The sequence below is a fragment of the Spinacia oleracea genome, chromosome 4 (assembly GCF_020520425.1).
Source record: "Spinacia oleracea cultivar Varoflay chromosome 4, BTI_SOV_V1, whole genome shotgun sequence".
Lineage (NCBI taxonomy): Eukaryota > Viridiplantae > Streptophyta > Magnoliopsida > Caryophyllales > Amaranthaceae > Spinacia > Spinacia oleracea.
In genome coordinates this window covers 179,542,891-179,552,457 of record NC_079490.1, presented here as the reverse complement: position 1 = coordinate 179,552,457, position 9,567 = coordinate 179,542,891, and the positions used below count along the sequence as shown (strand labels likewise).

Genomic DNA, 9,567 nt, shown 5'->3' with positions numbered 1-9,567 from the left:
CCGAAGACCGGACCGATTGCCTTCGGTCCGCTCCGATCCGGTCTGGGTCGATCCGGTCCGGTCCGGTCCATTTTTTCGGTCCGGACCAATTTTTGCACACCCCTAACTATGTGATCGAGTTTCGGATTTTAAATAATTTTGATGTTCCCGCTTTTTAATACTTATTAAATGCATACAATATAATAAAACACAATACAAAATCTCTCAAAATTTGGAATCATACCCGAACCTGACTAGAAGTAAAAGTGACCCGAAATTACCTGATTCGAATGCGATTTAAACGACCTGTTTTCTATATTAAACAAAAAGGAATGATAAAATTCTTTAAAAAAGAAAGAAAAAAGGAAAAAAATACCAAGGATTCACCAGGATGTGACACGTGTCATTCCTGGTGTGTCTTTTAGTATATAGTAATAGATAGATAGATTGTCGGGCTGGATCGGACTTGAAAAAGTTTAGATCGGACTCGTACTCAACTTCTCAAGATTAATTTTTTTTTGATTGGACTTGGACTCAACCTTTTGGAGTCCAAAGTTTAAAATTTTATTTATATATAAACTAGGTTAGGTCCCGTGCAACGCACGATGTTATTAAATAATTTGTTTATTTTTAATTTTACACTAATTTATCAAAAAGAATTTTTTCATCAAGTAAAAAAATCATATTTTGTCAAGTGTTAATGGGAACATTAGAGAAAATTACCATTTATTTGAATGATAAAGTGATTAGTACAAATTACTATTTTAGAAGTTTAAGATTTCAACAAAAATATTTAAGATGGAAAAAAAGAAGAAAGAAGCTTATCACTTATCAGCAATTACCCGTTAATCGTTCTTAGAATAATATTTTTTACCGTCCTCGATATCCATATTTTTGGATCAAGCATCAACATCTGATTTGGTACTCATATTCGTCCAGGTACCCTATTTTATAAACCAACTATATGACCGAGTTTCGGATTTTAAATAATTTTGTTGTGCCCGCTTTTTAATACTTATTAAATGCATACAATATAATAAAACACAATACAAAATCTCTCAAAATTTTGAATCATACCCGAACCCGACCAGAAGTAAAAGTGACCCGAAATTACCTGATTCGAATGCGATTTAAACGACATGTTTTCTATATTAAACAAAAAGGAATGATAAAATTCTTTAAAAAATAAAGATAAAAAAGGGAAAAAAATTACCAAGGATTCACCATGATATGACACGTGTCATTCCTGGTGTGTCTTTTAGTGTATAGTAATAGATTGTCGGACGGGATCGGACTTGAAAAAGTTAAGATCGGACTCGTACTCAACTTCTCAAGTTTAATTGTTTTTGGATTGGACTTGGACTCAACTTATGGAATGTCAACCTTTGGGATAAGTATAAGGAATGTTTTATTAAGGTTCTCTAGGAAATCCATGCCGTTTACAACATCAAGCACTAGTTTAATCACATTAGAACTCACCAAATCCCAATATATTTGATATAAAAAAGTGGTTGAAATCTGTCTGGTCCGGGTGATTTGAAGGCTTCCATATCTTTGATCGCACAAACCACTTCGCAACTAGCATATGGTCTGGTCAACAATATTTTATCTCTTAGCTCGACAGAACTGGGAAGCACCTCAGGCATGACATTAGTGCTTCTTAAATTAGGATGTTCTTCTGTAAATAATCCTTGCTAATATCTCACTACCAAACTTTTGACTTCATCGATCTGTTTCTTTGACCCAACTACCATCATTCTATTGTATGCATTTTAATACGATTGTGATTATGTCGAATAATGGCGGATAGGTGAAAGAACTTGGTATTACGATCCCCGTCTTTAATGGCTTCTAACCGAGATTTTTGGAATCGAATCATCTATTCCTCGTGTAAAACATCATCAAGCTCACGTCTTAATTTGCTTTCAAGTTTAATTAATCCTCTATCCCATCGAACGGTTATACACCTTCAATTCTTGCCTATAACTCAGACTTTTTTCGAAGAACATTATGAAATTCCTCTTTATTCCATCTCTTTAATTTCAAAGTAATTCCTCTTGAAAGGGAACTACAGGTATGTTCTGGATCCAAACTCATCGAAGGTTTGGTGGCTTAACCATGTCTCTTGGAATCGAAATGGCCTTGTCGAGGTTGGAACTGGCGCAAACCCACTTGAGCTTACTATAATAGGGAAATGACCCGATTTGCTTTTAGGTAAATGTATCATTGCCCCTTCTTCGAATCGTAATATTCATTATTCATTGCTCAAAAATCTATCCAGCCGAGTCGAGTCGAGTCGTACGTGTCATAGACCATGTGTGGTTAGGTCCCAATAACATGAGGTCAATAAGACAATTAGTTTCGATCCAACTCGCAAAGTTCCTACATCTACGTTGCATTGTTGCCCCTCTTATGCCAATTCTTTCCTCCATATTGATGGTGTCATTAAAGTCCCCTCCAATTAACCAAGGCCCAATAAATTCTTTTAACCTCTTCCGGGGCATCCCATAATTTTCTACGCAATACCGAGTACGAGCTTGCATAGACGGCAAAAAAAGATCCATGGAGTTGTACCATTTTTTTATATCTCGACTGTGATATGTTTTGTCGGGCAACCAATACTTTGACCATGATATCCTCCTCCTTCTAAAACAACCAAATACCCCCACTAAATCCTTAGGCATCTTCACGAAATTGGCCAAAAATCCTATCCGATCACACACTTTTTGAGTCGTTTAACCACTAATATGAGTTTCTACAAGCGCTAGCACCATAGGCTTATTGATTCTCACTAACTCGCGTATCATACTCGTGTTATTGAATGAAAGAGGAAATTACGTAAATAGCTTTTTGTGGAAAATATTAATGCATGAAAGAGGAAAATAAAAAGTATTATTTCCTTGAATTCAAGAGTTCGACCACCGTCAAATTATATAGAAAGCTAATTGCGTAATTGTATGCTAGATTATAGGTAACGTCTAATCTTCTATATAATTAATAAGCTTCACTAATTAACGTTATTTCTATATGTTGCTCTATTATCCTACTATATGATTGATTCCACATTTACCAAAGTAAGGATTCAGGACATGATCATATAGTAGTGCAAAAATCAAGTGACACACTACTTTATATTATTAATTATTTTCTTAACTTTGGTATTACATTCTTGCAAAATTTAAGAGTTTTCTATAGAGAGATCAACGGTGGAAAAATTTTTTAGAGGAACTTTGTGAACAATTTTTCTCACCCCGTTATTTAAGGTTATTAGATTTTATAACACAATTGGCATTAATTTTTATTTTTGCACGTATCGCATTCTTATAAGAGTAGTTAATAATGAAAGCTAGTGACAATAGTCGTTTTCCTAAAAATCCTAACACTTATAAAGCTTCATACTTTGATTACTATTCACCCAATAGTGTAATTACGTGCATTCCCCTCATTTCCTTCTTTGTTTTTAGAACTTATAAGTTTCACGTTCTAATTTGAATTGAATAAATTTCATCAAATTTTCATATTCATTCTTAAATGTTGTTTCAACATTTTTATTTCATTTATCATGTTTTTTTCCGCGTAAAAAATCAATTTTTTTTATTATGTTAGGTACCTGAGGTGTTAATTTCTATTGTTGATGATTACAATGGATTCATATTGATTATTGGAGAGAAAAATACAGGGGCAGCAAGAGGGTGTTATATGTTTGGCAAAATAGAAGATGTTGAACAGACTACATAACAGGAATGAGACGTTAGTTACCTTTGTCCATTTGGTCATTGCTTTGAGGTCCTTATTGATAATATCAAAGACTTCGCTCCTATTATATATACTCCAACTGTAGGACTGGTATGTCAAAATTATTGCACATGGAATGTATTTCATCGCCAAGGATAAGAGAGGGATGATGTCCATGATTTATAACTGACCTATTGAACATGTATGTCCTTTACTGAATTCATTGTCTATCAACTATTAGTTCTGAAAATGTGTTGTTAAAGAGGAAGTTAGAGGTTTTGGTTTAGAGGTTTTGGTTGATAGAGTTAATTATTATGATCATATTAGCTTCATACAGAGGAGATTTATTAATGGTAAATTTTTTGTGCAATTTATCCATTGTTAAGATGGAAACCCTTGTAGTTGTAGCACATCACAAGGTACTAATACTAAAGTTGTAGAGGAAAGGGTAGGCAAACATGTGTTTCATCACATTATGGAGGTTTTAGGGACATCAATAGTTCAATAGCAGGGCTTCTAACTCTTGGACAAACTTACTTTATAAGCCTCTTAAGGGTTGTGACTAAGAACTTTCTTTGAGAGACAACTCATAGAGCTGGCATGAATCTCATACATCACTATTTGTTCAAGGCCAAGACATGTTCCTGTTTTCTTGTGCATAATTGAGTAGGCGGGAGTTACTTTCACGAGAGGGCCAGCTAAAACAAAGATATAAATAGAAATATGCAGCTACTGATTCTTAGTCTTCCTTGTAACAAAGTGTGTATGAATTCATCACTATTTATAATTTTCAGTCATTGTCTTTGTATTGTATTTCTTTTTTTAACTTTTTCTTATTATTCTCTATTTTTTAATACTTTAATCTCATTATTACTCCTTATGGTGTTAGTTCTATTGCATGTTTTAAATTGAGGGAAATAATTTTGGGTAAGAAAAGTACAGGTTTTCACATTTGACCATTGTGTAGCATAATTACGAAGGCGGCTATATATTAACATAGTGTCATATTGAAATAGAACATATGTCAATTGAGGCAGGTGTTTTTGGGTTCTTAATTTTAATAGTTTGATAAGATGTTCGGAATTTCATGCCCCCGAGACTGCATACCCCTTGTTCTAAGACTTGTATAAAATGTACAGGCTTGTGTAAACGTCGGTGAGGAGTAGCTCGGTCCTTATTAAGCTTGAAGGGGACACCGTCAGGGGAAGGTGTGTCTTTCTCGGAGCTGTTGACTGGTCCTCTTTTAGTCCTCAATAATTTTAGGTTAATTAGGCAGAAGAGGAGAAGACGACTTAAGCTAGCGAATCATTGAGAATAAGACAACTTTTGTCTCAGTGTATGCCTTGCTTCATGTAGTAATTATGACAATTTCATCATTATGAGAATTCCATTTCGTTGTATATGTTATTTTTGTTTGAATTTATAGTGTCTATTTGACAAGTTCATCGAACCTAACCACATTTCTTTGTATCTGTTATCATGCTTACAGGGTGCCATATGGCTAGGAAGATTAATCTCTTGTTGGAACTGCAAAAGGATAGGTTTATGCCTATATATTACATAGCTGCACCTACTAATAATATGAGTCTGTAGAAAGCTCGATCATTTGAGAGGTCCTCGAGTAATATGGTAATTTATTTCTGCTGACCACTTTTTCCTGCTTCCTACACTAAACTGATGGGTTAAACTTGTGTTGGAGCATATTCGAGACTTGTATTTTAATCATTAGTTGTTTCTTTTTTATGTACTAATACAGCTGTTAAATCATTACTCCATTAAGATAGATTTATCCTATTGCTCTAACAGGATGTTGATTTGGTCTACTTTACTCTTGAATGAAAAGAACTCCTGGATTAAATTTTCTTTTTCCGCAAGCACTTCAACTCTACTGAACTGAATGTCTGAGTTACTCGGGCAGTGTTATGTTTTTCCCTTTTCCTTATGGTATTGGCAATAGTGGTTTTGTAGGGTGGGTGGGCAGTGTGGGGCTTGATTCCTCCTTTTGGAAAGTAAGCATCAAGGGAACTGTAATTCTTCCTCTTAGTTACAATACTCATCTCTTGTGACTGTCATCCTTTCCAGGCTTTAAAATCATTCATCCATGTCAATGGCTACTTGCAGCTTTTGTTTTATTTGATATGGTGCTCAGATTGTTTTAAAATTATACTCCATAATAACTAGACGAGTTTAACACGCCTTCGCTTTCTTAATAGAGTATAGGGTCTTTTATCGTCAGTGTCATATGGCTTGGCAATTAGAGTCGTTTAAATTTATTCAGTTTGAGTTTAACACGCCTTCTCTTTCTTAATAGAGTATAGGGTCTTTTATCGTCAGTGTCATATGACTTGGAAATTAGAGTCGTTTAAATTTAGTCAGTTTGCACAAATTCGTTAGAGGTTATATAATTTATACTTCGTAATTGTTTAAATGGAGGAAGTTAGTTTGAAAATTTTAGATTTATTAAGTGGCAAGAGGCTGCAAAAAATTCAAGTATGAGTACATCTATTTGAGATTTATTTGTATAAATTGGCTATGCTATACACAATCACCATTTGAAAGCCGAAAGATCTTCAATCCATTTATTCGGTGCAAGGTCTTCAATCCTTATATTCTGCGCCCGTAACAATTTTGATTGCGTAGCTTGTGCAAAAAGATAATTCTAGCTGTTTTGTGCTTCTATTTTTGGAGTCTCTTCAGGAGAGCTTAATTGTTGAAGCATTGGACGAAAATTAGGAAGCTATTAGGCTATTTATAACCAAGGAACAAAAGGTGTTGTAGGATTTAGTATTCCATGGGTCAGCTCTTTGTTAGTTGTCTCATTTGTCTGCTTATCGGCTTAAGGCCCTTGCATCTAACTTATTTTGTTATTTGTCCACTGTCTTTGGGATCAAACTGCCTTTGGGAGCAGAATTAGTGGTTGTCTCGGTTAATCGGGGGTAACACATTAGCAGAAGATTATAGGAGATATTTACTGGAAGAAGGATGTTGGTAAGCGTAAGCCTATTCATTTCAAACAACTTATGATTCCAAAGTAAACTCATACTTATGATAAATTAACATGAACAAATAGACTGAGACTAATCTATAATATTTATGAACATGGTCAAGAACACATTGCACTTTGTTAGTGGATGGGGTGGTTGATGCATAGCTGCTACTTACATGGGTGGGCGGATTTCTCAGATCGCTTAGAATGCGAGACATTATATTTCTCCTAATGCAAGGTCAATAAATCATTTCATATCAAACAGGTGCAGCCGTAACTGGCTTATGTATTCATGATTTAACCTTTTTGTATGTAGGAGCGTTAACTTCCAGTACTTTTGGTTGGTGGCAGCTTTGGACAGTCAAATTCTGGAGGAAGTAGAGTTGCTAACTACATGCCGATTTTAGAAGCATATGTTGGTTCTGGTAATCAAGCTGAAAAGTTGGAATCAATAACTACAATCGGACTTTACACCTGATTGATATGAATGATGATTTTGTATTGACAATATGTATCTTTTACGTAGACTTATTTACATAATATATTTTTATATCTTGGGGGATCGTGCGCGCTAGCGCACGGGCCAACAACTAGTAAAACTAAAAAGACTCGAATGATACATTGAGACGTATCAATAGTTTGGGCTTGGGCTGCTTCCTAATGTTTGCAACAGTGAACAAGAACAAACTTTGGGCCTTGAATGGAGAAATGACGGCCCAATGGGCTTATATGATTCTACTAATATGTCTAAATAATCGCCTTTGAAAATAATGATTCCTCGGAGACAGTTATGAGGAACAAAAATAGTGTCGTAACTCGGTAACCATTCTCAAGTAATCAAGAATGAATGTTTTTACTTTTGCATTACATTATCAAAAAGCAAAACATAAATAATGGTGTTAATTATCTAAATTTGTAAGACCATGGTGCTATTTTTTTTTTTAGAAAAAAACAACTTTGTCCTCTATTTAGTTATCACATTTTTTAATAATAAGATGCCAAACACCAAATACTACGTAATTTGTATTTTAGACTACTAGTTAAAGAGACCTATGTTGCACGTCACTAAAATACTAAAATGTTTACATATGTAGAATATAATTAGAATATTTACATACATTTCATTGTTTGTATGAAGTAATAATATATCTAATTACATAGAGTTTGTTTTTTCTTACATCCAAATTTAGAAATGTACTCCTGTAGACTACCTTCGTAAATATGTACATTAGTCAAAAGAAGCTAATAGTTCAAAGAAGCTTAGTGAACTTGTACATAATCAGAAAAAATGTATAGTCAAAACAAGTTTAGTGAACATATACATAGTCAAAATAAGCTTAGTAAAGCTCATTGAAGCTCATTGAAGCTATACATCATCAAAATAATGCTTGTGACTACTAAGCAAAGCGGCATGTTGAACCAAACACAAAGACCTGTTGGTTTCCCCTTCATGCACCCATTGATTCAGTTTAGTAATCTGAAGTAAAATGATTCGTATAAGAAATTGAACATCATTATTATTCGGATGGAACGGAAAGCTCCATTGATAGACACTTGATATACAATGTAATTTCGAAACAGGAAACACAATTATAAGATTATGAGTCATAGGAATAAGACCTACATTATTTGATGAAATTAGAAAAGCTGAAATGGAGGATGAAGAGCTTATAAATATAGGAACGAGATACAAAAAGGAAAGTTACAAGAATTTAAAGTCTACGAAGATGATAAATTAATTTTTAAGATAGAACATGAGTACATAGAAACAATAGTTTGAAGGAAACTTAAAAACAAACAAATTACTAAACACAAAATGATAATTTATTAAAAAGCAGAAATTCATAGTTCCTCTGTTCCTTAATCATGGTTAACTTACGCTTCCCAACACATACTTTGACTCTTAATATCTCGAATTATATATAAGTAAAATTTACAAATATTTTATATTTAGAAAATATATATCGATACGAGTCTAACAAGATCTCACATGAGTATAATTTTTCTTAGGTATGAATCACCAAAAAATAAACGAAGGTATAGTGTGAATAGTGTAAAAAACAAGATGGTGCGATATTTATGGAATGGAGGAAGTATTAAAATTCCAGGAATGTGAAAGTAATTGGTACATGCTATTCATGAGATTTTTAGCACCAATGACAAGACTTTAAATGTAGAATGGGGTCACCACCTAACCAGTATATTGACTACAAAGAAGCTCTAAACCTCAATCTTAAAAGGTCGTCGTTCTCGCCTCTTGCGTGTGTCCTATATACATACACTCGTAATGGCAAATCTTTCGGATAACGTCGTTTATATGAACTCATAGAATGGAAGGAGTAGTTTAGTTTATTACTATAGTTAACTATATCAAAACCATAGTTTTAATTTGCATGTAACACAAGTTTCATTAGAGTGGATATTGAGCCCATCTTTATAATAAGAATATAAATACGAATCATAGAGAATGATGATGTTGATAAAGTTAAGAGTTTTAGGTGTATATCTACAAAGTTGATGGTGATCGAGTTCATAAAGCTCTCGATTTGGCTCAGGAGGCCGTCAACAATCTTTGCTTCTACATCCTTCGTGTTTTCGTTCTTGTAGTTTTTGACCGGGTACCCGGTCCCGCTCACCCTTATATATTTTATTGTTAAAAAACATAAAAAAAGAAATTTATTAACGATATTTTAAGTGGGCATGGCAATACGGTAAATAATGAATAAAATTGGAGGCATAATGGGCAGGAAAAATGATGTAAAACATGGAGGCATGTTCCGTTTTTTTTTATTAAGTAGAGGATTCACTATGGTGGTGATTAAACGGGATAAACGCCACAATGTTTTTACCATATACCCTCATATGTA

The 9,567-nt window shown here is 33.9% G+C and overlaps 1 long non-coding RNA gene across 7 annotated transcripts; it reads left to right on the top strand.

Moving 5' to 3' along the window:
- Window positions 1-3,457: 3,457 nt before the first annotated feature.
- LOC130472377 (uncharacterized) lies at window positions 3,458-7,475 on the top strand. 7 transcript variants are annotated; one of them, XR_008932517.1, is made up of 5 exons: window positions 3,458-3,916; window positions 4,854-5,050; window positions 5,204-5,343; window positions 5,521-6,938; window positions 7,017-7,475. It is a non-coding gene; the product is annotated as an uncharacterized lncRNA (long non-coding RNA). The 7 variants fall into 7 exon arrangements; XR_008932515.1 differs by having other exon boundaries at window positions 3,460-3,916; window positions 5,204-6,702; window positions 6,823-6,938; XR_008932519.1 differs by having other exon boundaries at window positions 3,460-3,729; window positions 5,204-6,938.
- Window positions 7,476-9,567: the final 2,092 nt, after the last annotated feature.